The sequence below is a fragment of the Podarcis melisellensis genome (genome assembly GCF_964234715.1).
Source record: "Podarcis melisellensis genome assembly, chromosome: 3".
Classification (NCBI taxonomy): domain Eukaryota; kingdom Metazoa; phylum Chordata; class Lepidosauria; order Squamata; family Lacertidae; genus Podarcis; species Podarcis melisellensis.
Window position 1 is genome coordinate 7,591,049 of NC_138530.1, and position 27,029 is coordinate 7,618,077.

At 44.2% G+C, this 27,029-nt stretch overlaps 1 long non-coding RNA gene across 2 annotated transcripts in view; it reads right to left on the reverse strand.

Annotated features, from left to right (window-relative positions):
• LOC309366120 overlaps positions 1-27,029 on the reverse strand; it is a 167,425-nt gene that overhangs the window by 95,239 nt on the left and 45,157 nt on the right. The window contains exon 1 of one of the 2 annotated variants that reach the window (XR_014166525.1): positions 11,061-11,133. The exons of the other annotated variant lie outside the window; for it this stretch is intronic. This is a non-coding gene — a long non-coding RNA (uncharacterized lncRNA). Of the gene's footprint in view, positions 1-11,060; positions 11,134-27,029 lie in introns of those variants that run through there. 2 annotated transcript variants of the gene reach the window in all.

The window sequence follows — 27,029 nt, forward strand, 5'->3', positions numbered from 1 at the left end:
CAGGACAATTTTACACCTCCCTGCTGCTCTCGGATACTGATCCTGTTGCAACATACAGTGTTGCTAGGTTCTGCACAGCAGCGCTCGAGAGTTCTGGAGGATGACAAATCAGTTTTAATGAACATATCAGAGTGCTCTGTAAATGATAGTTAAAGCCTTTATATATCAACCTTTCGTGCTCTTCCACACCCGCCCAGTGTTCCTGAACCTTCCTTTGGATTCTTTTAGCATCTTTCAAATTTTTTATAGACTTTTATATTCACCTTGTGTTTTAATACCTCTTAACTTTCTAAAGCGCTTTTCAGATTTTAAATGTTGGTCTACGACCATAAGAACAATTTGTATTGTATCTCACTGATGGAGCAGTGAATCATGGTGATGATGGGACCTCACCATGCCAATGAGTCAACTTGCTTGAAAGGGAATGGAATGGAGAACCTAAAAGCTTCCTTGACTCTATCACTTACTGAGAGCTGACTATGGATGCGGATGATGGTTTATGGGCCTCCTTGACATGGTTTCATGCAATGAAAATCAATTATCAGTTATGGTGCTGATTCAATTATGTGAACTCCGCCATTTAAGGTACATTGCAGAGGTTTTATCCTTAGCCTTTGAACTGCTATCAAGATGGCCTCTACTGAAGATGTGTGGTTGAAAATCGAGAGGTCAATTACATTGGAAAACAGCTGCTGATTTATTTCTTCCCATCAAAAGACTTACACAAAAGGCATTTCATGACTTGGACGGCTTTGGGACTGTTCTTCTGACCCATCGCTTAGGACATGTACCTCCTCTTTCTCTGGAAGCATCAGTGGGAAATCTGACACCGGAAAGTCATTTACTGCATTCGTGAGATCCACTGGCTCAGTTACTGATGTGAATGCATGAAAGTGGGGCAAAAGGGAGTCGGGCATTTACCAGGACATGCCCCCTTTTAAATATGTGATACACCTGCTCTCTAAAGGTGTTTTCATGACAGCAGATGTTGGGTGTATACTAGGCTGGGCTGGGCTAGAGCAAAAGAGTAAGCTCTCTGTACAAGACAGAACCACACATGTCCTTGGGTTAAGAGGCAAAATGCAGCGTAGCTAAAGAAGGAATGGCATGAAAGGATGAAAGAACCACTCTGAACAAAATTGTCAGTACACATACTAACTCACTAAATGCAACCAGCCTCTGTTAGAAGGTAATCCTTATTTTTGTTTTTTAGCCACAGACAGATCTCTGCACAAAGCAAGTATGAAGTCACCATCTAGCAGATTATAGATGATTTATTCAAGTCTGCGGTAAAGCCTGGATGGCATTTTAATGTCCCAGTGATCACCACCTGAGGTCTTTATTATGTGAGATGGCTGACAATCTGGATGACTGTACCCATCTTTTAAAAATGGCTCACAGAGTTTAAGATACAATACGCCTGGGCTACTGCCCTGACAGCCCCCCACCCTTGATCAAATGCACAGTTGAATAAATATTGTGTTGCAGGATTTCCTCCCAGCATGCATATCAGAAGCAAGAAGATTACATGTGCATAAATATGGTTATGGGTCTCGTGTAAATTGTGGGTTTTATCTAAACACCCTGGAAGAGCACTGCATAAATAATGTAAATCATTCTAATGCCGCTTTGAGGAGTTCATTTTCAAATTATAATACCAGAACATAAAACGTGGACACTTAATACACATGTATCATTTCTGATGCCATGTATTTGCAGCAGTAGAATCCTGGACCACATGAGCCATTTTCTTTCAATTTCCCGCTACATGGATTACTGTAACAAGAACCCATGCGATCCCAGCATTTTCTTTGGATATCATCAATGCATTCCACCTTGGATAATTCACCAGTGCTTTGGTGATCTATTTTCAGGAAATTATTGGTTATTTGGTCTTCTCTCTGAAGGAAATTATTAATCTCTTGGACTAATTTGTTGAGAGCAGCATATGTTCCTTGACCTTGTATGCTGAGAATAAAAAGCAACATCTGACCCTTATTGTTGGGTGAGCTATCAACTCTTTGGTTTTGTATGTTCAGGGAAATACCACTAATTTGGCTTTCACTCTTAAGGAAAGCATTAATTGTCTGCTCTAGTTTGGTAACAGAAGCATCAGTCCCATGGCCATGAATGCTCACAAGAAAAAAGCCCTTCTGATCCCCATTCTTGTTTGAAATATCATTTGCTTCATGTTGTTTCTCCAGGAAAGCATTGAGCTCTTGAATTAATCGGTTGAGAGAACTATCAATTTGTTGGCCTTGTATGCTTAGGGAAGAAGCCACAATCTGCTGTTCTCCTTTAAGGAAATCTTTGACCACTTGGACTAATCTGCTGAGAGAAGCAGCAGTTCCTTGTATTTTCAGGACAAGAATAAAAAGGGCTGTCTGATCCCCATTGTTGGCTGAACCATCAATAATCTGGTGTTGTAAATTCACAGAAGAAAAAGTTATTTGTTTTTCTTTCTTCAGGAATATATTAAATTCCTCTTGTAACCTGTTGAGAGTAGGAACAGTTGCTTGGCCTTGTAGGCTCACCATAAAAGGAAAAATTGTGGATACATCAATTTGATTGGGACTTTTGTTCAGGAAAGCATTGATCTCTAGGATGAATTGGTGGAGAGAAGCACTAATCCCTTGACCTTGTATGTTGAGGGTAATGTGAGTCATTTCCCCTTCTCTTTGAAGGAAGACCTTGATGTTTTCCACTAATTTCCTGAGAGAAGCATCAGTCCCTTTGCCTTGTATGGTGACTGTAAAACGCATCCCCTGGTTTCCTTGTCCTTCTCCCTGTGTGTTCACAGAATAATCAGTAACCTGCTGTCCCTTGCCAAGAAAAGCCTGGATCTCTTGCTCTAATCTCATTTGAGAAGCAGCATCCCCTTGGCCTTCTATGTTCAATGTAAACTGGATCCATTAGTTCGTTTTGTGAGGTGAACAACAGTTGTTTTTTTTGTCTTTCAGGGAAGCATTGATATCAAAGATTAACTGATGGAGGGAAGGTTGAATCCCTTGGCCTTGTATGCTGAGGATAATGTGAGATATTTCATCTTCTCTTCCAAGGGTAGTATTTATATTTTCTACTAATCTCTTGAGAGAAGCATCAGTCCCTTTGCCTTGTATGGTTACTTTAAAACTGGATTGCTGGTTCGCTTTGCCTTTGCCTTGCATGTTCACAGAATAATCAGTAATTTGCTTTTGTTGACCAAGAATAGTATTTATCTTTTGAACTAAACTCTCTTGAGCAGGTGCTTTCCCTATAGCTTGTATGTTCAATGTAAACTGGCCTCCTCCTCCAGGTGCAGAGACATCCAAGTTAGGCCTCTTGTTCAGGGAAGCATTTAACTGTTGGATTATTTGGTGGATAGAAGAACCAATCCCTTGGCCTTGTATGCGTATGCTAATGTCAGTCATTTTGTCTTCTCCTTGAAGGATGGCATTGGTGTTTTCCACTAATCTCTTGAGAGAGGCATCAGTCCCTTTGCCTTGTATGGTGACTGTAAAACGCATCCCCTGGTTTGCTTGGCCTTGGCCTTGAATGTTCAGAGAATAATCAGTAATTTGCCCCCCCTTAAGAAGAAGAGCCTTGATCTTTTTGACGAATCGCTTTAGAGTAGCATCGTTCCCTTGGCTTTCTATGTTCAATGTAAACGGGATCCACTGCTCTCCTTTGTTGGTTTTTTTCAAGGAAGCATTGAACTCTTCAATTTTTTGGTGAATAGAAGCACCAATCCCTTGGCCTTGTATGCTCAAGGTAATATCAGTTATTTTGCCTTCTCTTTTGAGGAAATCATTTATATTTTGCACTAATCTTAGGACTGAAGCAGCGGCCCCGGTGCCTTGTACAGTTAATGTAAAAAGCAATGCATCATGTCGTTGGCTTTGGCCTTTCAGGTTCACATTATAATTGTTTATTTGCCCATCCTTGGTAAGAAAAGATTGGATCTCGTTGACTAATCTCTTTAGAGAAGCATGATCCCCTTGGCCCTGTATCTTCAATGTAAAGTCGGTTTCCTGGATTTCTCTCTTGTTTGCCCCCTTCATCCCTTGGTCTTCTGCTGTCAGGGACAAATCACTGAAGCCATCAACTGGAAAGAGAAAATGGTGTTGATAATAATAATAATAATAATAATAATAATAATAATAATAATAATAATGTATATCCCGCCCTTCCCGGTTGAGAAAACCGGGCTCAGGGCGGCGAACAACAAATTTAAAACACTTAATTGTAAAAGCAGCATAAAATACATTATAAAAACTTGAATAAAAATAAAATTCAAAGTTCAGAAATCAATTTGGGGGAAATCCCTCTAATAAGCATTAGATAGTCACCAGGGCTAGCTGGCTGAGTTAGTCCTACTTGGGCCAGCAAGAAAGCCAGGGGGAGAATTAGCTGTGGGGTCTCAGAGCATGTATTCTTCATGAAAGGGTAGAGGGAGGGAAGAGAAGGGAAATAAAAGATCAGGCTGAATTCAAATTATAGGCCAGGGGGAATAGCTCTGTCTTACAGGCCCGACGGAAAGAAGTTAAATCCTGAAGCGCCCTAGTCTCATGGGACAGAGCATTCCCCCAGGTTGGGCCATCACTGAAAAGGCCCTGGCCCTGGTGGAGGATAGTCTGACTTCCTTAGGGCCCGGGACCTCTAAACTATGATTATTCATGGACCTTAAGGTCCTCTGTGGGGCATACCATGAGAGGCGGTCCCGTAAAAATGAGGGCCCAAAGCCACAAAGGGCTTTAAAGGTCAAGACCAGCACCTTGAACTTGACCCTATACTCCACTGGGAGCCAGTGCAACTGGTAAAGCACTGGGTGAATATCCTCCCATGGCAGGGACCCTGTGAGGAGCCTCGCTGCAGCATTCTGCACCCGCTGGAGTTTGTGGGACAGTTTCAAGGGCAGCCTCGCTTAGAGCAAATTTCAGTAGTCAAGCCTGGAGGTGACCGTAGCATGGATCACTATGGCCAGATCAGAGCGGGAAAGGTAAGGGACCACCTGCTTAATGCGGTGAAGATGGAAAAATGTTGCCTTGGCTGTTGCTGTAACCTGTGCCTGCATGGAAAGGGAGGCATCAAGGATTACACCCAAACTCTTAATGGAAGGCACTGGCACTATCTCCTTTCTTCTTATTTGAATTCATTAGTTCAGATGCTATCCTTTGGAGCAGCAGAAAACAAACTTGCTCCATCTTGTTGTCTGTGACAACTTTTGAGATATTTGAAGGTGGCTAGCATCAGATCTCTCCTGCCAACCTAGCAGTTCAAAAGCACATCAAAGTGCAAGTAGATAAATAGGTACCTCTCCGGTGGGAAGGTAAACGGCGTTTCCGTGCGCTGCTCTGGTTCGCCAAAAGAGACTTAGTCATGCTGGCCACATGACCCGGAAGCTGTACGCCAGCTCCCTCGGCCAATAAAGGGAGATGAGCGCCGCAACCCCAGAGTCCGCCACGACTGGACCTAATGGTCAGGAGTCCCTTTACCTTTACCTGTACTAGCATCAGATCTCAGTCTCCTCTTTTTCAGGGACATTATTGCAATAAATCAGAGAGAGAGAGAGAGAGAGACAGACAGACAGAGAATACTCAGGCAACTACTGACCACCCAGTTTGACAATGTTCTAAAATAGATAATCCTGGTAGCTATTTTCCGATTCTGGGCTAGCGGAGCAGTCACAGCTGTTGAATATCTCAGAGCACACTGATTAGGCTATAGGAGACAGTGTAAAGAATGATTCCTGACATTCTTCAGAAGAGAAAGAGACATTTTATGGTGTTAGGTTATTTCCTATTGAGTGGGACAGAGGCAGCAGTGTGTGGAGGTAACAGAATGTCCGGGTAAATTTGCTGTCTTCCAGGCGCAAAAAATCATGATGCAGCAGAGAAGCTGTCGAATCTTATAAAGGCCACTGACTACAATCCCTTGTTTATTCATGTAGCTTCAAATGAGACTTCCAGACACAGCTTTCAACTTAATGTTTTTTTCATCACTCCATGTTGAAGGTTGGGGCCAGGAAAATAGAGGAAAATACGGAAAGTAAACCAATGACTGTGTAGGTTTTGTCATCAGGAAGGGTTTGGCTTCTTGGACTGTGGTCTCCACCTCCTTGAGGAAGTACTTCTGGCAAGAGATGGGCTGAACCTCAAAGTGGTTGAAAAGAATCTGTTTGCTAAGAGTCTTGTGAACCTGATCAGGAGAGTTTTAAATAGATCCTGAGGAGGAGGCAGACCATACTGTAGATTTCGGGGGAATACCTGGTACAAATGTAAGTTTCTACACTTAGGCAGGAATAACCAGATGCACAAATATAAGATGGGGACACCTGGCTTGCCAGTAGTACATGTGAAAAGCATCGAGGGGTCTTAGTACACAGTTAGTCAAGTTTAACATCAATCAACAATGTGATACAGCTGTTGCCAAAAAAAAGCTACTGCTCTTCTAGGCTGCATCAACAAAAGTATAGTGACAAGACAAAGGGAAGTAATAGTACAACTCTGTTCTGCCTTGGTCAGACCACACCTGGAATACTTTGTCCAGGAGGCTCAGCTAAAACATCCATAACAGATGGCCACCCAACCTCTCCTTAAAAACCTCCTGAGGGAGGTTTAGAACAGCTGTTACTGTGAGAAAGTTCCTCCTGATGCTTAGTTAAAGGCAAAGGGACCCCTGACCATTAGGTCCAGTCGTGACCGACTCTAGGGTTGCGGCGCTCATCTAGCTTTACTGGCCGGGTCATGTGGGTCATGTGGTTAACATGACTAAGCTGCTTCTGGCGAACCAGAGCAGTGCACAGAAATGCTGTTTACCTTCCCACCAGAGCAGTACCTATTTATCTACTTGCACTTTGACGTGCTTTCGAACTGCTAGGTTGGCAGGAGCAGCGACCAAACAATGGGAGCTCACCCCATCACCGGGATTCAAACCACCGATCTTCTGATCGGCAACTCCTGGGCTCTTTGGTTTAACCCACAGCCCTACAATCTCCTTTATTGTTTCCTGAAGCCATTGGTTCATATGCCACCTACCAGGGCCAGAAAAAAATAATCTTGCTCCTTCGATCCTTTCTACAAGCACCCATACATTTCATGCATCTTTCTGGACCATTATCAAGATGGCCCTCAATGTATTCCATTTTATGGTAGACCTGGCAGTGAATTCCTTGCTAATTCCTTGCATTTATCCCATGATAGCATAGGAGAAGGAGCAATAGATGAAAAAAATAGAAATATTTCGACATAATTGACTAGTCTGTTTTTTAAAAACATATAGTAGAGTGGGTTTGGAAAGAAAAGAGAGGAGAAACAGAACAGGTTTGCCAAAATATATTCACACCTTATTCAGGACTTATGAAATATATGGTCAGACTATTGTATGGCATTTAGGGTACAGGTGTCCTTAAACTCCAGCCAGAGTTGCGATTGCAGCATGATATGTTGCTGTGATTGGTTTCTGGTTATAGGTCTACAGTATGGGAAAGGTGAAGAAGTGGGAACATGGTGTCAAAGCCAAAACTCAACAGCACAGACTTTGCAAACTTGGGGCAGACAGATCAACCCTTCTTGCTCTCTTGGGAATACATTCAAGAGTTGGTGAATGGAGGATTCATCCCTGCTGGGTGCTTTTTAGCAAGCTCCTTGCCTCTGGGGAAGACATTTCGGCATTAGACCCCTGCAGACTGTAGAAGGAAATCCTCCAATCCACAGACAATCTCTGAATGCCAAATACATCCGTTCAAAATGCGATTTTGCATGGCTCACCACTAAACAATTGGAGAATAGCAGATAGTGCTCAGTCACAATTTACTAAAACAGAATTTTGCAAATCCATTTGTGATAGTAGGTAATTATGAGAATTCATGACATCATACCATTTTTACTACACCATGATGAATACTTCGTAGGGCTGTGTCTGTGTATCTCCAGAAGGGCAGATTTAGCCTATAGCCACCCGGTTGCCTGCCCCAATTCTAGATGTCCTCCATTCTCCTTTACTGCTATAGTTCTGCAACTGAAATCTGATGGCTTACAGTTCTGGTATTAGACTTACCTGGAGAAACCAGGAGCATCAATAAAATGGTAGCTATGAATGGACAGCAGACTTGCATGGTGGAACTTTCATTAGGATTCCTTGGAGGCCAGTGAGAAATGGACACCCAAGCAGAGCACTACCAAGTTCCAGAGCCCTTAAGGAAAGCCAAGTGCTCATCTATTTATGGCACTCTGTGCTACTTTTCCACGTGTACTTTAATGTCATTTGCAAAATGTCAGAGTTTTGTTGCATCATTCCTTTGCAAGAAGCAGTGTTCCAGTAAGAGGAACTAAAATACGGTACATTGCCATTACATTATTCTAAGACTATACTCAGGGTTCACTGGTTTGGAAAAAAGAATTATTCTGTTTCTAAGATTTTCTTGAAAGATATAGTTTTTTTCCTGTATGGTCAGCAGGCATGGCTCATATGCTGACCTCAAAGAACAAGGATCACCAAACTGTACTTACAAAATCATCCACCCTTCAACCTAATTTTATTGGAAGGAGGGGATATACGGTGCCACATAATGCATCTATGCACAACTGTACATGTATGGGGGTCAAAGCTTTTAATAAAAGTGGATTATTTCCCTAGAGAACTCCAATTATGTTTTATTTCTGGGAAGGATTAGACACTGACACTGTTTACTTTTTAATGTGGACCCATGCCTTCATCTGTGTAAGCATATGAATATATTTGTGTTCTCTTCAGGACAAATCTGGGATGGTTCGGGGCTGAAGCTCACTGAAAGCAAAGAATCCCTGTGTAAGAACATCCTTGTTGGGAACTGACATTTCTTTTACCCCAAATTCTTTTATTTATTTTCATCACACACTTTCTCTATACAATATACATCTCATCCATCCATTCATTCATTCATTGATTCATTCATTGCAGTCTCCCCTAAAAGTTGTATTCAGGGGGCATGCACAGTTCTTCCTCACCTCATGCAATCCCCACAACAATCCTGGGATACAGGTCAGCCTGAGAGTCGGAGACTGGCCCAAGATCACCCAGAGAGCTTTTGAGAACATTTTAGGATCCTGCCCTCTGCTGAGTATTGGTATAATTCTAACTGCAGGCAACTGCCAGTATTATTGGATGTGTGTTGTGACATTCCTGGTAGCAGAATTGTGTCTAACATTTTGGCACACAGGAGCAGCAGTTAATGCTACCAAATGGGGAATAATTTACTTCTTAGACAGTTTTTGCAGGTGATAGGAACATTTCAATTAGAGCTGTCTCAGCAACTTCATTTCTCCTTTCAGGGAAGTTGCATAATAATAATAATAATAATAATAATAATAATAATAATAATTTATTTATCCCCCGCCCATCTGGCTGAATTTCCCCAGCCACTCTGGGCGGCTCCCAATCAAGTGTTAAAAACAGTACAGCATTAAATATTAAAACTTCCCTGAACAGATGTCTTTTAAAGATAGGATAGCTGCTTATTTCCTTCACATCTGAAGGGAGGGTGTTCCACAGGGTGGGCGCCACTACCAAGAAGCCCCTCTGCCTGGTTCCCTGTAACCTCACTTCTCGCAATGAGGGAACTGCCAGAAGGCCCTCAGCGCTGGATTTCAGTGTCCGGGCTGAACGATGGTCCGGGCTGATAGGAATGGCAGGTAGGATGCAGGGACTGCCTGGACCAGGAAGCAACTTGCTCTTGAGTGCTTCTGCAGAATAAATCCTGCTCTGCCATCTTCCAGGAAGCAGGGTCACTTCTCTAGCTGACACCCTTTTTATACTTATAGCTTCTGGGTTGCTCTATCCCTTTGGAGTCATGCACATGAAGAAAGATCTCAGTCTGTTAATATAGGCAGGGCAATGATTCCTAGTTCTGTTACGGCTGAGCCAAGTGGGACCATACAGTCACCAAACTTGGATAGTCTTGCCATTGTGACTCATGCAAAGCTGGACTTGTGTAATGTGCTCTATGTGGAGCTGTCCTTAAGGCTACCTTTTTTTTTTTACTGGCAGCCAAGAAGCCACTAAGCCAGCCTTATAGTCTTGGGTTAGGCATGCAGGCCTAACACTGTGGGATCAAGTTTCTTCAAGGAGTGCCTTTCCCCATATGGCTCTACTCTGTCACTACTATTGCCACAACCCATGAAGGCTCTTTAGTGGGGCTCTCTCTTTGCTCCCTCTAAAAGTCACTTTTCATAGAATCATAGAAGAGTTGGAAGGGACCACTTTTAGAACTTACAAAAGACAAAGAAAATGGAAAAGCCATCACATATTCTCACAGTTTTTATTTTCAGTTTTTCCATGGCCAGGTTCTACCAGACATCAAATGCCTGCATTGTGGAATTAAGATGGCATCCGGCACATTTCCCCCTTCATACTGTGCTTCTGTGCCGATAGAAAACACCTTCAGCTCTCTTAGCTTAGTCCCAGCAGAGTTCACGCAGTGGTGAAACACTGTTGCCGTGTGTGGGTAATAAATCAGACTGCAAGCTTTTCGCTTATCTCCAACAGTCTTTTATTGCGTAGAATAACATCGTAAATTTAGCCCGGCGAACAAGCAGACATACTCTTCGCCTCTCAGTCAAAACCGAAAGAACTCACGCAAAGGAATATTCCCATATGTGAACATAACCACGCCTCGGAATGTGAGACGTCACTCAGAACTGTTTAACCCTGTAAGTTCTGATTCTCCTCACACCCCCTCTCGTCTCGCATCCTGTGGGAAACTGTGAGCACACATCTACAGACCTCTTTGAGTTCAACTCCTTTCCCATTGCCTCTTGCCCCTTCCTGGCTTCTGTCTCAGGCAACTGTTGAACCTCCTCAAAACTCCCAGGTTCGCACTGCGCGAAACCAACCCACGCGCTGGTGACCTGAAACCTCTCAGGTGGTACCCCCTTTGTGGTGCGTGCGGACCATCTGAGCACTGTCTCAGGTGCTCCCTCCAACCCACTGGGGCCAGCAAGTGTGTCTCCGACACCAGAAGACTCCCCCCTGACACTGCATCTTCGGGCCTTCTGCACTTTGCTAACGGGAGATGAAGGCTCACTCTTGGGCTCTCTTTTAACAACCTGTGGAGATGCCCAACCCTGTTCTTGACCCTGGTCAGAGACCTGGTCCTCATCAACAGGTTCAGCTTCTGCCTCTCCCTCCTTTTCAGAATCAGACAGACATTCTGAGAGACTCGCATGGAGCCTTGACCAACCATTCTGCTCACAGAACTCAGCATGTTTGCTGATTAGAAGCTTGGACTGATCACCTTCTGGATATGCAAACCTCCACCCCTTTGTCGCAGGCTCATATCCACAGAAGATCATTTTCTGGGACCTCGGGTCACCCTTCTTTTGTTGAGCCTTTGGCACAAGCACCCAGGCTTCGGAACCAAACACACGGAAGAAATGCACCTGTGGTTTCTGTTAGAAAATCTCTTAGCCATTTCAGAGGAATGTGCCACTCTCCAGGCACCCGGCGTGATTTCCTTGTTGACCTCCCCGTCTGCGACTCCCGGCAGGATACAGCCGAGGTCTCTATCGGCGATCCTTCTCAACGTGAGAAGAACACACCACTCCTCCCCTCTCCTCCCTGCCATCCCCAGGGAGGGGAAAGAGACAGACAGAAATGTATTTACATGCCTTTATTTCTGTCTTTTGCAGCAGTACAGAGAAACATGTCTGCACTCTCTAAACACCAACAGCAGAGAGAGACAGACTCCACACCTGTACTTCCAGTACAGGTCAGATGACACACTGAGCTAACATCCGGTGATCAGTACAGTGAATTGACTGCCCCTTTCTTCCCACGGTACAGTCACAAACATCAACATCCTGTTTGGCTTTCCAGCCAACTGCACCTTTTTACCTTTGCCCTTCTGCATGCCCTACAATCTAGGGATTTAGCACATGCTTTCATTTTGCAACCTTCAGTGCATTGGCGCAACTTCTGGATATCTTCCCAACAGCCATGCGACATTCTCCTATGCCACAAGTGAGCACAAGAATCATGAATGGGAACATTTGCACACTTCGCCTGTGCTGTCTCAGCGTCCCCCTTACCCTCCAGAGGTGTCTCCAGAACAAAGAGGTTGTTCTGACGTACAACACTGACCAGTTGTCTCCCACCCCTGGAAATAGAACAGACATCATTTTCAAAGCAATCCTTATAACCATCCTGTAAAAGAGAAGATACAGATAAAAGACAGTGTTTCATTCCAGGCACAATGTAGACTTCCAGCTCTGCCTGTAAAAAAGAAACAAACACATTTCCCACAGTAGTTAAATGTCTCTGTGACCCATCAGCAAAGACAGCTGTTTTCCCAGTTGAAACAGCCCTGCAGTTCCACATTTCATCACTAGGAGGCACTGGCATCAGGTGATGGCTGGCTCCTGAGTCAATGACCCAACGCAGCATTCTGCCTCACTGGAGTTGTCCCGTAGCATTGCCATGGAGGCAGCTAGGTGATAAGAACCGTCCTCACTTCCTGTGTCACGTCCTTCCTTCGCATTCCCACGCTGGCCTCCTCTCCTGGACTGGCTGCCATGGAAACCTGGCTGACTGCCACGGGAAGCGACCTTGGAGACATCCTGCCCGGCCTCTCTGGCTGTCCGCGGGTAGGAACGATGCAGATGGTCAACAGACCCACAGATAAAGCAGCGACGAATGGAATAAGCCTGAACTGTGCCCTCTGGTGGCCTGCCCCCCTCCTCTTCTGCAACCGGCAGGGTTCTCTGTGCCAGCTCGGCCCTCTCTGAGACGGCGTTCCTGTTCGTCACACAAGCGTCCAGTCACATACTGGAGTGTAAGATCTGCAGGATTCATCGATTCCAAAGTTAGACACAAATTGTCAAACTTTTGTCCAAAGAGCTGAGCAAAATATAAACCTTCAGTTCCTCAGAAAAGTTGACTTGCAACAGTCTCAGCTGGTTGAAAACAGAGAGCATCTCAGTCACATGCTGTCTGATGTTATCACCAGGACGCAGCTTTATCTCAAACTGTTATTCTAAAGCACCAAAGCTGCAGCAAGCAAAGGCTATAGCAGCCAAGTCTGCTGCTTGTGGCTGGAAAGCCAAACAGGAAGTTTGTGACTGTTGCCATGGACACAAAGGGGCAGTCCATTCTGTACTGAGCACCGGATGTTAGCTCAGTGGGTTTGTCATATGACCTGTGCTGGAAGTACATGGGTGGAGTTTCTCTCTGTCTGTTGAAGAGAGCAGACATCTTTACTGTATGACTGCTAAAAGACACAAATAAAGACATGTAGATACGTTTCTGACTGTGTCTGATTCCCCTCCCTGGGGATATGCAGGGAGGAGGAGAAGCAGGAGAAGCAGTTGGTGTGTTTTCCTCACAGCCTGAGGAAAATCGCCGGAACGGACCTCGAGTATGTTTATTCCTGCCGGGAGTCGCCGGAGGGAGGTCTAAGGAATTCAGCCGGTGCCTGAACAGATAGGCACATACCTCAAGACGGGCTAGAATTCTAACAGTGGTAGCAGAGGATGGTTGCTGTTTTCATCGACCTCTGCATCAAGAAGTGGCCTCCATGGAAGCCTGAGGTGAGAAAGCTGATTCTCTGCAGCCAGAAGCTGAACAGAAGAAGCTGACAGCCAAGCAACGGAGCCCAGGTATGAAATTTTCAGGCTTAGAAGTGTGAATGCAGATTGATTCATTCTCTGCTTCGAGGGAGAAACGTTTGGGAAAAACAGCTCTGAGAAACAAGAGCTCTGCATTCCAAACATTCCTGTGGTTTCCTGTTCAAGGAAAAGGAATGCTGTTGCTTAGCAACGAAGGCCAGTTTCACGAGAGGGCTGGACAAGTCAGCCTTTTGCCTCGGAGAGGCAAAAACAAGGTTTTGTTATGACTAGGCCCTTCCAAAGGAACTTTTGGAAGAAACATTCCAAAGCAGCTAGCGTTCAGAGCTGCCAGGTGCACAGAGTGTAAACAAGCCAGCTATTGGATTTTAGAGGCTTGTGTTTGAGAGTCAATGCAAGGACTCAAAATGGATGCAAAGAAGGGAGCTTTGCCTTCTCCGCCCCTTTTGACCAGTGACAATTGAATGAATGAATGAATGAATTTATTACGGTCATAGACCAGAAAAAACATAAAAAAGCAACAATAGTTTACAAAGGGAATAATGGTGTCAATTAAAAATTGTAAAATTATACATAAAAGCAATACACATATGCACACACACCCACCCACCCACCCACCCACCCACACACACATATATGCACTACAGTATATGTATAGACTTAAAAAAATGGGGGGGCTTGTCCAGGGGTCAAGTCTTTTACTTTTTTACAGCTAATGCCCTCCGCTTGATCGCAGCCGCAGAAAATTTGGCCACTTTCAGTGTTACTTCTGGGTTTTTATCTCCTAGTAGGATTTTCAGCCGCTGAGATTCAGATCGACCTGGAAATTTCTGAGCGATAGGGGAAATAAACAGTGACCTAATATCCCCGTAAAGGTCGCAGTGTAACAACACATGTGAAGCCGTTTCCACCTCTTTCAGACCACATGGGCAAACTCGTTCAGCATAGGGTGTGCCCTCGTATCTGCCCTTTAGTAAGGCAGATGGCAGTACATAAAATCTGGTAAGGGTAAACGCCCACCTGTATTTTGCGATTTGTAGATCCAGCAAATATGGTGTTAGATTAAACCCTTTTCCATAATCTTGGATAGCTGGATATTTATCTATCTTGCTCATATGGTCCTGAAGCTCTACATCTCCTATTCGCTGGCTCACCATCCTTTTAGCCTTTTCAAAACCTGAGGCTATAAGTTCTTGTGGGGAAAGCCCCAGGCCCTTCAATTTTTCATAAAGCGACAATCTCCATTTAGACTGGAACGGGTCTAGTAGAGTCAATGGAGCCACTCCCACTGGGAAAAATATGAGTTTTAGCCAGAAGTGAATCTTCAGGATCCATATCCTGGCATTAATAGGGAGTTGACCTACCTCCAGCCTGATGGCTGTGTTGGAGACACAGGTAGGTAACCCTAGTAGGGAGCGGTAAAATTTAGTTTGTACAGATTCCAGGGACTTGAGTTTTTGACAATTAAATATCTGGGTGCCATACATCAATTGTGGAAGTATTTTTGCAACAAAGACCTGGGAGGCAGCAGGAACATATTGACCTCCTTTTCTGTAAAAGAATCTTATGATAGCTCTGGAAGATCTTTGCGCATTTACAATGGAGTTCTTAATCTGATGGCACCAAGATCCCTTCTCATCAAAAATTATTCCAAGATATCTAAAAGATGTTACTTGCTCAATAGGTTGGTTATTAATTTTCCATTTATGTCGGAGTTTTCTCTTGGAGAACACCATAATTTTTGATTTAGTGTAATTTATTATTAGGTGTTCAGCTTCGCAATACTCTGTAAGAGCTCGTAAAAGTTTTCTTAGACCCACACAAGAGAAGGAAATAAGTGCCGCATCATCTGCGTACAAAAGGACTGGGATTGGTATATTATTTAGGTTTGGGGGATGAGTACTTGCTTCCTCCATCTTTCCGACTAAGGAGTTTATATAGAAGTTAAATAGAATAGGGGCAAGAACACAGCCTTGCTTGACACCATGGAAACTTTGGATTTCCTTTGATAGGTTCCCATAACGGTCGCATCTAACACGGATCCGAGTATTTTCATGTAGTCTACGGATAAGAAGCAAAAGACGTCTATCGATGTTTGTGGCATTTAATTTTTCCCAAAGTCTGTGCCGGGGTATCAAATCGAAAGCTGATTTGAAGTCTATAAAGGCTACATAGAGGGAGCCTCCTTTCTTTGAGGTGTATTTCTCCACTAGATGTTGCAATACCAATCCTTGGTCTAGAGTTGATCTATGTGCCCTGAAACCAGCCTGGGCTTCCTTTAGGATGTGCTCCTGTTCCAGCCAGTCCGCAAACTTTTCACGTAAGTGAGTTGCATAAAGTTTGCTAATGATGCTTAAGAGACTGATTGGTCTGTAATTGGCTGGATCAAGTTTACAGCCTTTCTTGAATATGGGAACGATAATTGCCAATCCCCAGTCCTCTGGTATTATTGCTGTTTGATCTATGCTGGTGAATAGGGTGGCAAGGACTGGAGCCCACCAGTCAATATTGGCTTTGAGAAGCTCAGGAGCGATATTATCTGCTCCCGGGGCTTTTCTGTGTTTGAGTGCCTGAATAAGTCTCCTGATCTCCGCAACCGACACCGGAGGCCACTCATCACCTGCCGCACACTGTATTAGTGGCTGTGTCAAAGGCAGAGCTGAATATGAAGATTGGAAAAATGCCTCCCAAGTCCCTGCAGGTATAGTATACTCCACTTCTGAGGAGGTAGATCGCACTCCATTTGCTACCAGTCTCCAGAAGGTGGCCGAATCTCTCTCTCTGGATGCATCTATTAGGCATTTCCATTCTCTTTTCTGTGCCAGGATTTTTTTATTTTTGATCAAGATTTTATAATTTCGTTTATCTTCAAACCAGACCGTGGGGAGTTGGGGTAAATTGGCAGATCTATAATTCTTGTATTTTTTCAGTAAGTTTAGCTTCATGTCCTGACATTCTTGATCAAACCAGGGTTTGGAGTTTTTATATACTGAGGATTGCCTACTTGACCTGTTCCTTTTTTCCTTCAGGGAATCTTGAAGGAGTGAAATTAACTCCTGAAATAAATTTATCTTTAATTCATGGCTTGAGGAAGTTATAAGGTTTTCTCTCTTAGTGAGGAATTCCTTTGAGCATAGCCTACTTGAAATTTCCTTATGCAGTTCATCTGTCCATCTGATACGAGAATATCTGAGCTCCAAAGCTGTAGGGCTCGAATGTTCAATTTTCTCAGCGCAGGATAAATCCTTTCCCGCAGCTACGAGTGCACTTAATGGCAGATGGTCACTGTCTAAGCGCTCCTCCACTTTGCATTCCAGAACTTTGTTTTGAAGATCATACGACACGATTATATAATCAATTGTGGAGGCACCATTGTTAGATATAAATGTGAATTCTCCGACCTTCTCCCCCTCTGTACGGCCATTTAGTATAACCAAGTCCAACTTGTTGGCCAAGTGTAATAGGCATAAGCCAGCATAATTGCAGCCTTTATCCTTTGAGATTCTAGCTGGTATTGAGTGGGCTTCCTCTATAATGGGGGCTGTTTCATGGAAATGGGCATACAAGGCCTCATCAGATTGTCCAGTTCTGGCATTTAGGTCGCCTGCCACCACTACAGAGGCATCAGGAAATTGATTTGATAGTTTGTCAAGATACTGTTCTAACTGAGCCCAAGTATTTCTTATCAGTCTTTTCTCTCTTTGTGGGGGTAGGTATACGTTAATCAGCAGCAAGCTGTGGGTTCTCCACTGTACTTGCACAGCTGTGGCCAGATGGTCTAGTGGGTCTAGTTTTTTAAATATGGCCCTTAGCCTTGTTGAGATTAAAGTAACTAACCCACCTTTAACTCGCCCCCCTCTAGTACTTAAAAGACCTGGGAGGGAGAACGCAGAAAAGCCATTTAACTCCACTTCACTTGTGCTCCAGGTCTCCTGGAGAAACACAATGTCATGTCTCTGGATATATTTAGCAAAGGATTGGTCAGAAACCCTCTTTTGCCAACCTGCAATATTCCAAGTTAGCAAGGCAAGGTTGCACGTTGTCTTGCCAAAAGTTGATCTTAGTCAATTTGCCTTTGAAAGATTTTTAGGGCCTATCTTTTTATCTATTGGTTGAATTTCGTTCATTTTGGCAATGTCCATAGATGTATTATCGCCCAGGTACTCAATGGAATCAATTGAAGGGTGCAGCGTGCTAACATTAGTGATCAGTACTCCTTTTTTTGGCGAATGTACCTTGAGGTGTTCTATTTGACTGATACCAAGTTCATCCTCATCCAGGTATCTCATGCTGGTCCAAGAGCGCGTTGTGGTTGTCATAGGGATGGTTTCCTTCTTAGATGGTAGATTGTTGCTGTCCCTTATGCACTGTGTTAGATCTGTTGCTGTCAGGTTTATCTCTGCAGCTGCAGAGGTATTATAAAGGTAGTCTTTCATGGTTGCCATAGGGATGGTTTCCTTCTTAGATGGTAGTTTATCCCTTGCGCACTGTGTTAGATCTGTTGTTAACAGGTTTATCTCTGCAGTTGCAGAGGTATTATAAGGGTAATCTTTCATGGGGTCTGTCTTGGCTTTTTCAGAGAGGTTCTCTTTCTTTAATTGGTCCGTTGCCGGTTCTTTCTCTCTTACTTTTTCCTGAGCATTCATCTCTGTTAGCTTATTTCTAAGGGTCTCCAATCTTCTCAAGATCTCAGATTGGGCAAGGAAAGGCAACAATCCAAACTGATTTATTAATGCCTTTTCTTCTGGATAGAAGTTATCCGTCCCCTCATTAGGCAGTCTCATCTCCTGTCTTAGTTTCAAGGACCCTTGCTCAGTATGTTCCAGTTTGTCTTTGCGAGTTCCTAAGAGGGATGGTGGAACGCCAGACTCTTCGAATAGGCGGGTCACCAACAGGCCAGCCCTCTGGAGCCTGTCCCTCTTGTCCAAGATTTGTTTAGTTACCGACCAGTCCTTAAAGGTCACCACGACTCTGTTTTGGGCCTTATCAAAAGGAAGAAATTTCACGCTAACAATATTTTCTGCTGGAATAAGGCCTCTGATGACTAAGTCAATTTTCTTAAGTATATAAATTCTCTGTTGTGCAGGTGTGGAAAGGCCTCCATGCTTGAAGAGAGGGAGGAGGACTAGTTTATGTTTAATTAAAATTAAGTTCTGGCTCTTTTGTGCTCCCTTCTGGGGAGTTTCTTGCTTTGGGTCTGGAGTTTTCTTTAGTTTGCCACTAGGGGGCAGCGATTGTTTTACTTGCCTTGGAGGGCTAGCCACCTGACGTTTATTTAAAATGTTTGGGCTTTGACTCTTATTTGGCGTTGTTATGCTGGGGTTCTTTGTGCTTGAGTTCTCCAAAATCTTGAATAACTTTGAGAAGTTCATTTTCCCCGTCCAGGAGGGCAGCTTAGCCTTTCGGCCTATCTTCACATTCTTCGGCTTCTTCTTATGCATTGGTGTCTTTCCCTTTAAGGAAGGTTTCCTAGTGGCCAGTACTTTCCCTTGGACTAGTTTGGCTCTGCTTGTTTTCCTTTCTTTGATGTTGGGCTGGATTTTATTTCCATTTGGCTTATTGCTGGCTTCTTTGTGAAAGTGGCAGTCCTCTTTCCTCCTGATTAGTTCAATCAGGGAGGTGAGCAAACCCAAACATTCTGAAAGAAAGTTTTTAATTGGCCCCAGTTCTTTAATTAGCTGAGTTTGATGTTCTTCCAGCAGATCTTTGTACAACCCTGTCATTATGTAATTAAAACTGCCCAGATCTGGATGTCGAGCTCTTGTGTCGTTTAGCCACTCCTCCACCTCGATCGGGGCAGGAGACCCCCCCTTTCCTCCAAGCATAGATTGATGAGTGGGTTCCCCTGACCTAGCTTCTGGGTTTCCCAGTTGAGGCTCCTGTTCCGGTCGGGCCTCAAGGGCTGTATTTTGAGTGACAATTATGCATCTTGGTCTATTAAGATGAAGGCCCTGCTGCAGAATCAGAGACTGTTTGGGGTGATTGAAAACCCCATCCCAGCAGCACCAACGCGTGCTTGGGAGTCACAGGATGTGAAGGCCAGAACTGCTATAATTTTGTGCGTGTCAGATTCGCAGCTGATCCACATACAAGATTTAGACCACGCGAAAGATGTTTGGGACACGCTGAGAAGGACACATCAGAGAGATGCAGGTTCTTCAGCGTTGCTGTATTTTGAGAAGCTGACCAACCTGAGGCTTGCGCCTGATGGAGATGTTCAAGCGCACCTGACGGAAATGAAATTTCTGCGTCAACAGATGGTGGAACGTAACTTCCGTCTGCAGGAGGAAGTGTTTTGCTTCATGGTGATCAACAGCCTGAATCGGACTTACAAAACAGTTGCCAGTCAGCTGGGGTCTCTCCCAGCAGCTGATCTAACGTCGGAGAGGGTCTTTGCCGTGGTTCTTTGTGAACATGACAGACTTGCCGCACTGGAAGTGAAGGACAGGGGGAGACAAGAACGGAGTTCTAACGCCCCCACTGCTGTTGCTACTGGAGAAGACGCTGTAGCTTTAAACGTTGTCCGATGCTACAATTGTGACCAGACTGGGCATCTTCAGCGTTACTGCAAGAAGCCACGTCAGAACAGAGGAGCCAAGGGAAGCTCCACAAAGTCTGAGGCGTCAGACAAAGGTCACACCAAGCCAAAGGCAAAGACTGCAAAGGCTTTGATGTCGCTAAAAGCCACACCAGAAGCGGGGAATTTCTTTGTCATCGATACTGGAGCCACAGTTCACATGACAGGACACAGAGGACTATTTTCTACGTTTAAGAAGCAAAGCTTCGCGGTGCAACTAGCCAACGGTCAAGAGCTTGAAGCCACCGGAATTGGGACTGTGTATCTTAAAAGTCTGAACTTGACTATAGACAGTGTTTATTTGGTTCCAGAGTTGAAGTTCAATCTGCTCAGCGTTTCACAGATTGCCAAGAAGGGACTAAAACTGTCCTATGATGATCAGAACTGCAAGATCTACAAAGATGGAGAGTTGTATCTTTCTGCCAAAGAGAAAGATGGACTGTATTTGTTGACTTTTGATCAAAGTGATTACATGGAATGTAATTCTTGTGATTCTAACATGATCTCTTTTGCAGGTGTAGCCAAAAAGGACGCCAAGCAGGTGACCTCGAGGGTCGACAAGGCATTTCAGCGGGTGTATGCTGATGTGATTGGTCCTTTTGCACCATCTAGAGGCAATGCAAAGTATTACCTAATATGTGTTGATTCTTTTACAGGTTTTGTCTGGCTTTATCTTTTGGAGAGACCGAAAGAAGCCTTAGAAAGGTTTAAAGAGTTTTGTGACAAAGTTAAAAATATGCATGATGCTGACATAGATTGTCTTTGCACAGATGAGAAGCCAATTTTTCTCTTACAGGAGTTCCAGAGGTTCCTGAAGAAGAAAGGGATAAGACACAAAACTGCTAGTTCCGAAGAAGCTTGGAACAAATGTGTTTGTGTTAGGGTGAACAAAGAATTGCAAAAGGGAATGGAAGCGCAATTGCTTAGTTCACATCTACCACATGAGTACTGGGCTGAGTCGCTAATGTCATTCTGTTACACGTGGTTGAGAAAGTTTTCAAAAGAGTTGGGATGTTCTCCTTTTGAGAAACTGTTCCACAGAAAACCTTCTGTTGCCCATTTCAAGGTTTTTGGGTCTCATGTGAGAACAGAAGCTCCAGGTGGAGTAAAGTATGCCAGAGGCATTTTTGTGGGTTATGAAAAGGGTCTCTACAGAGTAATTTTGTCTGAATCTGGTCAAGTGATTCTCACAAAATTTCTAGAGAGTGCTCCTGAACAGGAGAGAGTGATTGTTCAAACATTTTCCACAGGAGTTGATGATGATTCTGATGATGATGAGTTTGATCTTATTGAGTTCAGTAGTACTGAAGATGACAGCGATAGCTCAGACAGCTCAGTTGTCACAGTCATTGAGAGGAAATCTCACATAATGACAAGACCCTCAGAAGAGGAGGATGAACCACTGATTAAGCTTAATACTGGTTCTCCAGAGAGTTCACAGGCTGAACCAGAAAGCAAAGGAGAGCAGCACCTCTTACGTAGGTCTGAGAGAGCAACGAAGGGTGTACCACCCAAGAGGTATTCACAAGAGTTTGCTAACTTATGTGTTGCTGTTGTAAACGACCAAGGTCAGATTGAAGCTGTGTCTGAGTCAGAGACAAAGGCACAACAGAGAGTTGCTAACCAAGGTAATGCAGAAGCACTCATTCCTTGGAAGTCACACAACCAGAGAGGTACATTGGTAAAACCAGTGGCGGGTAGTTCCAAGGGTGGAACTGAAACAACAGGGGAATGTTATAAGTATAAGAACTGTTTGTTTTCTTCTCTGGATGACGCTTTGCTCGCAGCACGCATTGATACTTTAGGGGGAGTATGTTATTCTAAAGCACCAAAGCTGCAGCAAGCAAAGGCTATAGCAGCCAAGTCTGCTGCTTGTGGCTGGAAAGCCAAACAGGAAGTTTGTGACTGTTGCCATGGACACAAAGGGGCAGTCCATTCTGTACTGAGCACCGGATGTTAGCTCAGTGGGTTTGTCATATGACCTGTGCTGGAAGTACATGGGTGGAGTTTCTCTCTGTCTGTTGAAGAGAGCAGACATCTTTACTGTATGACTGCTAAAAGACACAAATAAAGACATGTAGATACGTTTCTGACTGTGTCTGATTCCCCTCCCTGGGGATATGCAGGGAGGAGGAGAAGCAGGAGAAGCAGTTGGTGTGTTTTCCTCACAGCCTGAGGAAAATCGCCGGAACGGACCTCGAGTATGTTTATTCCTGCCGGGAGTCGCCGGAGGGAGGTCTAAGGAATTCAGCCGGTGCCTGAACAGATAGGCACATACCTCAAGACGGGCTAGTGTGGATTTTCCCCCAGCTGTCGTCCTGTGGTGCACTCTCTCTGTGCCTGGTAGGCCTCATGAGCAGTCTCCAGCCCCTCTACCAAAGGCAGCTGTGAGCCCTCCAAACTGAGCACTATAGCTCCCAGGGCTTTCTGGTTCCTCCTCTGTGAGGCATGGGCAGCTGCTACATCTGCTGCTGCTGCTCCGGCTGCAGCTTGCTGTGGGAGCTCTTGGACTGCCCCCCACAGACCTTTGGCTACCAGCCAGGCCTTCAGCTTCCTGCTCCACTCCTCCCAATTTTTGCCATTTAATTTTTCAAAAGGGACGGAGTATGACTCCTGGCCGTCTGCCATCTTCTCCCCCGGGGCTCAGCGTACTCACGTAACAGCAGCTGCTCCGGCACCCGGTTCTGCAGATCAGATCCTCCCAGCGAGCTTCTCTCTGCCTCAAAACGTTAGGCAAAACTCCAACTGGCTCCAGCTCAGCTCAGCTGGCTCCCCCCCCCCCCACAGGCACAACGCAGCAACAGCTTCAAACGCTTGGCTGACTTCCATAACCTGTGGAATTAAGATGGCGTCCGGCACGTTTCCCCCTTCATATTGTGCTTCTGTGCCGATAGAAAACACCTTCAGCTCTCTTAGCTTAGTCCCAGCAGAGTTCACGCAGCGGTGAAACACTGTTGCCGTGTGTGGGTAATAAATCAGACTGCAAGCTTTTCTCTTATCTCCAACAGTCTTTTATTGTGTAGAATAACATCGTAAATTTAGCCCGGCGAACAAGCAGACATACTCTTCGCCTCTCAGTCAAAACCGAAAGAGAACACACACAAAGGAAAATTCCCGTATGTGAACATAACCACGCCTCGGAATGTGAGACGTCACTCAGAACTGTTTAACCCTGTAAGTTCTGATTCTCCTCAGAGACCCCAAATAAAATTCTGACGACTGAGAAAGAAGCATCTGTTAGTCTTATGGAACCTCTCGCCTCTCAAAACCACTAGCTTAGTTTTTGTATTTACTTTGGAAAGGTAACAGTTTTTTGTTTGTTTGTTTGTTTGTTTTCTGTAAGTAAGAATACAACTTTTTCATGTATGATGTATAACTAAAATACAAATATTACTAGAAGATGTGGTGATGGCCATTAGCTTCGATTGTATACTACTGGGTGATGATGATGGGGCCCCACCATGCCACACCCCAGCCAGGCTGGATAGAGGACTATAATTTAATTGTAGAGCAATTTAACCTTCATAGTTATAGGGGCTGTGACTGGGTAATAAAATGTGTATGTTGTATTTTATGAATTTCACGTAAAATAGGAAGCTGCCACCATGAATGGGAGCAGAGCTTGGCTCACATTCAAAAGTTTCTTTATTTGCCAGCTTGTGACCGGATGCTCCTTTTGACTCAGGTGCATAAGGATGAGAATGCCAGTGCCCTCCCTGTTGGATGGGAGATTGGTTTGAGCTTCTCTGTGTTGACCGTTGCTTATGAGACATTTGAGACATAGGGATAATGGGTCATTGCAATCATTGCAGTGGGGAGCATTCAGCTGAGCCAACCTGCTTGAAAAGGAATGGAACTAATGACCTAACCACTTCCTTAACTCCATCACTTCCTTAAAACTGACTAGTGATGGATTATGAGCCTCTTTGGCATGCTTACACATGTGGTCACTGAAAGGCAGTTATGGTACTGATTCAATTCAGTGAGGTCAGTCGTTCCACCCAGGTTGCAGAGATTGTATCCCTAGCCCTTGAGTTGATATCAAGATGGCCTCTACTGGAGAGATGCAATTGATTAAAATTGAGGTGTCATTTATGTTGGAACACAAGAGTTGATTAATTTATCCCCTTCAAGTTTTACACAATAGGCATTACATAATTTGGAGGGCTTTGGGACTCTTCTTATGACCCATTCCTCAGGATACGTGTTGTTTCTTTCTGTCCCCCCAACCCAAGTATCAGTGTGGATACCTGAGACGAAAAAAATCTGGCTCAGACACATATTTGAATGCATGGAAGTGGGGCAAAGGGAGCAAGGCATTTTCAGGAACATTCCCCCTATTCAAACCATTTTAAACATGTGAGTGTTCAGAACTTAACTGGTTAAGTTGTTCTGAGTGTGCGTCACATTCCGACGTCAGCTGTTAGAAGCTGGGAGGAGACAGAAGCTTTTAGAAGCTAAGGAGGAGGAGTTTTTCCCTGTACTTTCACTTCTCTCTGTGTATCTGTGAGAGAGACATGGCTGAAAGAAGCCCTGGTCTTTGATGCTGTAATGTTTTAATAAAGAGCTGTAAATAGACAAATCTGTCTATGTGTGCTTACAAGGAGCAAGACTGCTTTACACGCTGTGTTCTACTCTGCTAAAAGCCGTGACTGAGAAGAGACAGCAGGAGTTATTGCGCAGCTTGGGAGGAAGCGTGCCGGACCGCTGTAAGTGATTGATTGGGATCGTAAAGCTGTCTGAAGTCGCGGCTCTATCGATCAAGGGCCAGATCGATATATATCCGAACAAAACATGTTTTGATGAGTGCAAGATTAAGCTCTCAGTGTAACAAAGAGCCCTAGTTCCCCTTGGTCTGAAGGCAAAATGCAGTGTAGCTAAAGACAGAAGAGCAAGAAAGGAGGAAGAGCAGCATTCTGAACAACCTTGTCAGAAAAGATAAAGGTACGGGGACCCCTGACCATTAGGACCAGTTGTGACTGACTCTGGGGTTGCGGTGCTCATTTCGCTTTATTGGCCAAGGGAGCTAGAGTACAGCTTCCAGGTCACGTGGCCAGCATGACTAAGCTGCTTCTGGCGAACGAGACCAGTGCACGGAAACGCCGTTTACCTTCCGGTTGGAGCGGTACCTATTGATCTACTTGCACTTTGACATGTGTTCCAACTGCTAGGTTGACAGGAGCAGGGACCGAGCAACAGGAGCTCACCCCATCTTGGGGATTCGAACCACTGACCTTCCGATCGGCAAGTCCTAGACTCTGTGGTTTAAGCCACAGCGGCACCCACATCCCACGTCAGTAAAGATACTGACCCATAAAATGCAACCTGCTTCTATTGGAAGATAACCCATATATATTTTTTCTCCACAGGGAGATCTCTATAAAAAACAGGTTTGATGTCACATCCTAGTAGCAGGTGGTTTCTTCAAGCCTGCTTAATCTGTGGCATTACATTTAAGAGTCCCAGGGACCACCACTTGACATCTTTGTTATGTGTGATGGCTGACAGTGTGGATGGCTGCATCCATCTCTTAAAAATGGCCCACAAGCATTAAAACATATACAGTAAATGTCCAATTCAGTGGTTGGACAAAGTTCCCCATTATATGCAAAGTGGGGCGAAAGTCTTGTTGCAGCAATTTTTATCCAAAATGCATTTAAGAAGCAGTAAACCCCTTTCAATACAGGGGAACTTACATGTGCATAAATATACATATGGTTCTCATGTAGCTTGTGAATTTTATCCAAACACCTAGAAGAGTAGTGCAAAAAAAAGGGGGGGAAGGGGGGAATGCAAATCATTCTAAAGCCAATTTCAGGAGCACATTTGCAGAGTATGTATACGAGTCAATACCCAAACATCAGACATAGACATTTAATATACATGTATCGTTTCCGATTAGATTTATTTTGAGAAGAAAGAAATCTCGCTATATTTTGCAGCAATACAAGCCTGAAGACACGATCCATTTTCTTTCAAATTCCCGGAACATGGTTTCCTGCAACAAGAACACATGTGATCCCACTTTCTTTCTATATCATCTATTCATTACCTCTCGGTTGAAACACGATTGCTTTGGTTTTCTATTTTCAGGAAATTAACACGTATTTGGCCCTCTCTCTTTAGTAGGCATTGAGGGCATCGATTATTCGGCGGAGCTCAGCACTAATCAATTCGTGGAGAGAAACATCTAGGCCTTCTATGTTGAACGGGGCCTGCTTTTTTTCCGTGTTTTTCAGGGAAGCATTTGATTCTTGGCCTTCTATGTTGAACGGGGCCTGCTTTTTTTCCCTGTTTTTCAGGGAAGCATTTGATTCTTGGATTAATTGGTGGAGAGAAGCACTAATCCCTTGGCCTTCTATGTTGAGGGTAATGTGATTTATTTCCCCTTCTCTTTGAACGATGGCATTGATGCTTTCCACTAATCTCCTGAGAGAATCATTGGTCCCTTTGCCTTCTATGGTGATTGTAAAATGAATCAGCTGGTGACTCTGTCCTTTGCATTCATTGTGCAGAGAATAACGCGTTAATGGGTCTTCCTTGCGAAGAAAAGCCTTGATCATTTTGACTAATCTCTTTAGAGAAGCATGATCCCCTTGGCCCTGTATCTTCAATGTAAAATCGGTTTCCTGGATTTCTCTCTTGTTTGCCCCCTTCATCCCTTGGTCTTCTGCTGTCAGGGACAGATCACTGAAGCCATCAACTGGAAAGAGAAAATGGTGTTGATAATAATAATAATAATAATAATAATGTATATCCCGCCCTTCCCGGTTGAGAAAACCGGGCTCAGGGCGGCGAACAACAAATTTAAAACACTTAATGGTAAAAGCAGCATAAAATACATTATAAAAACTTGAATAAAAATAAAATTCAAA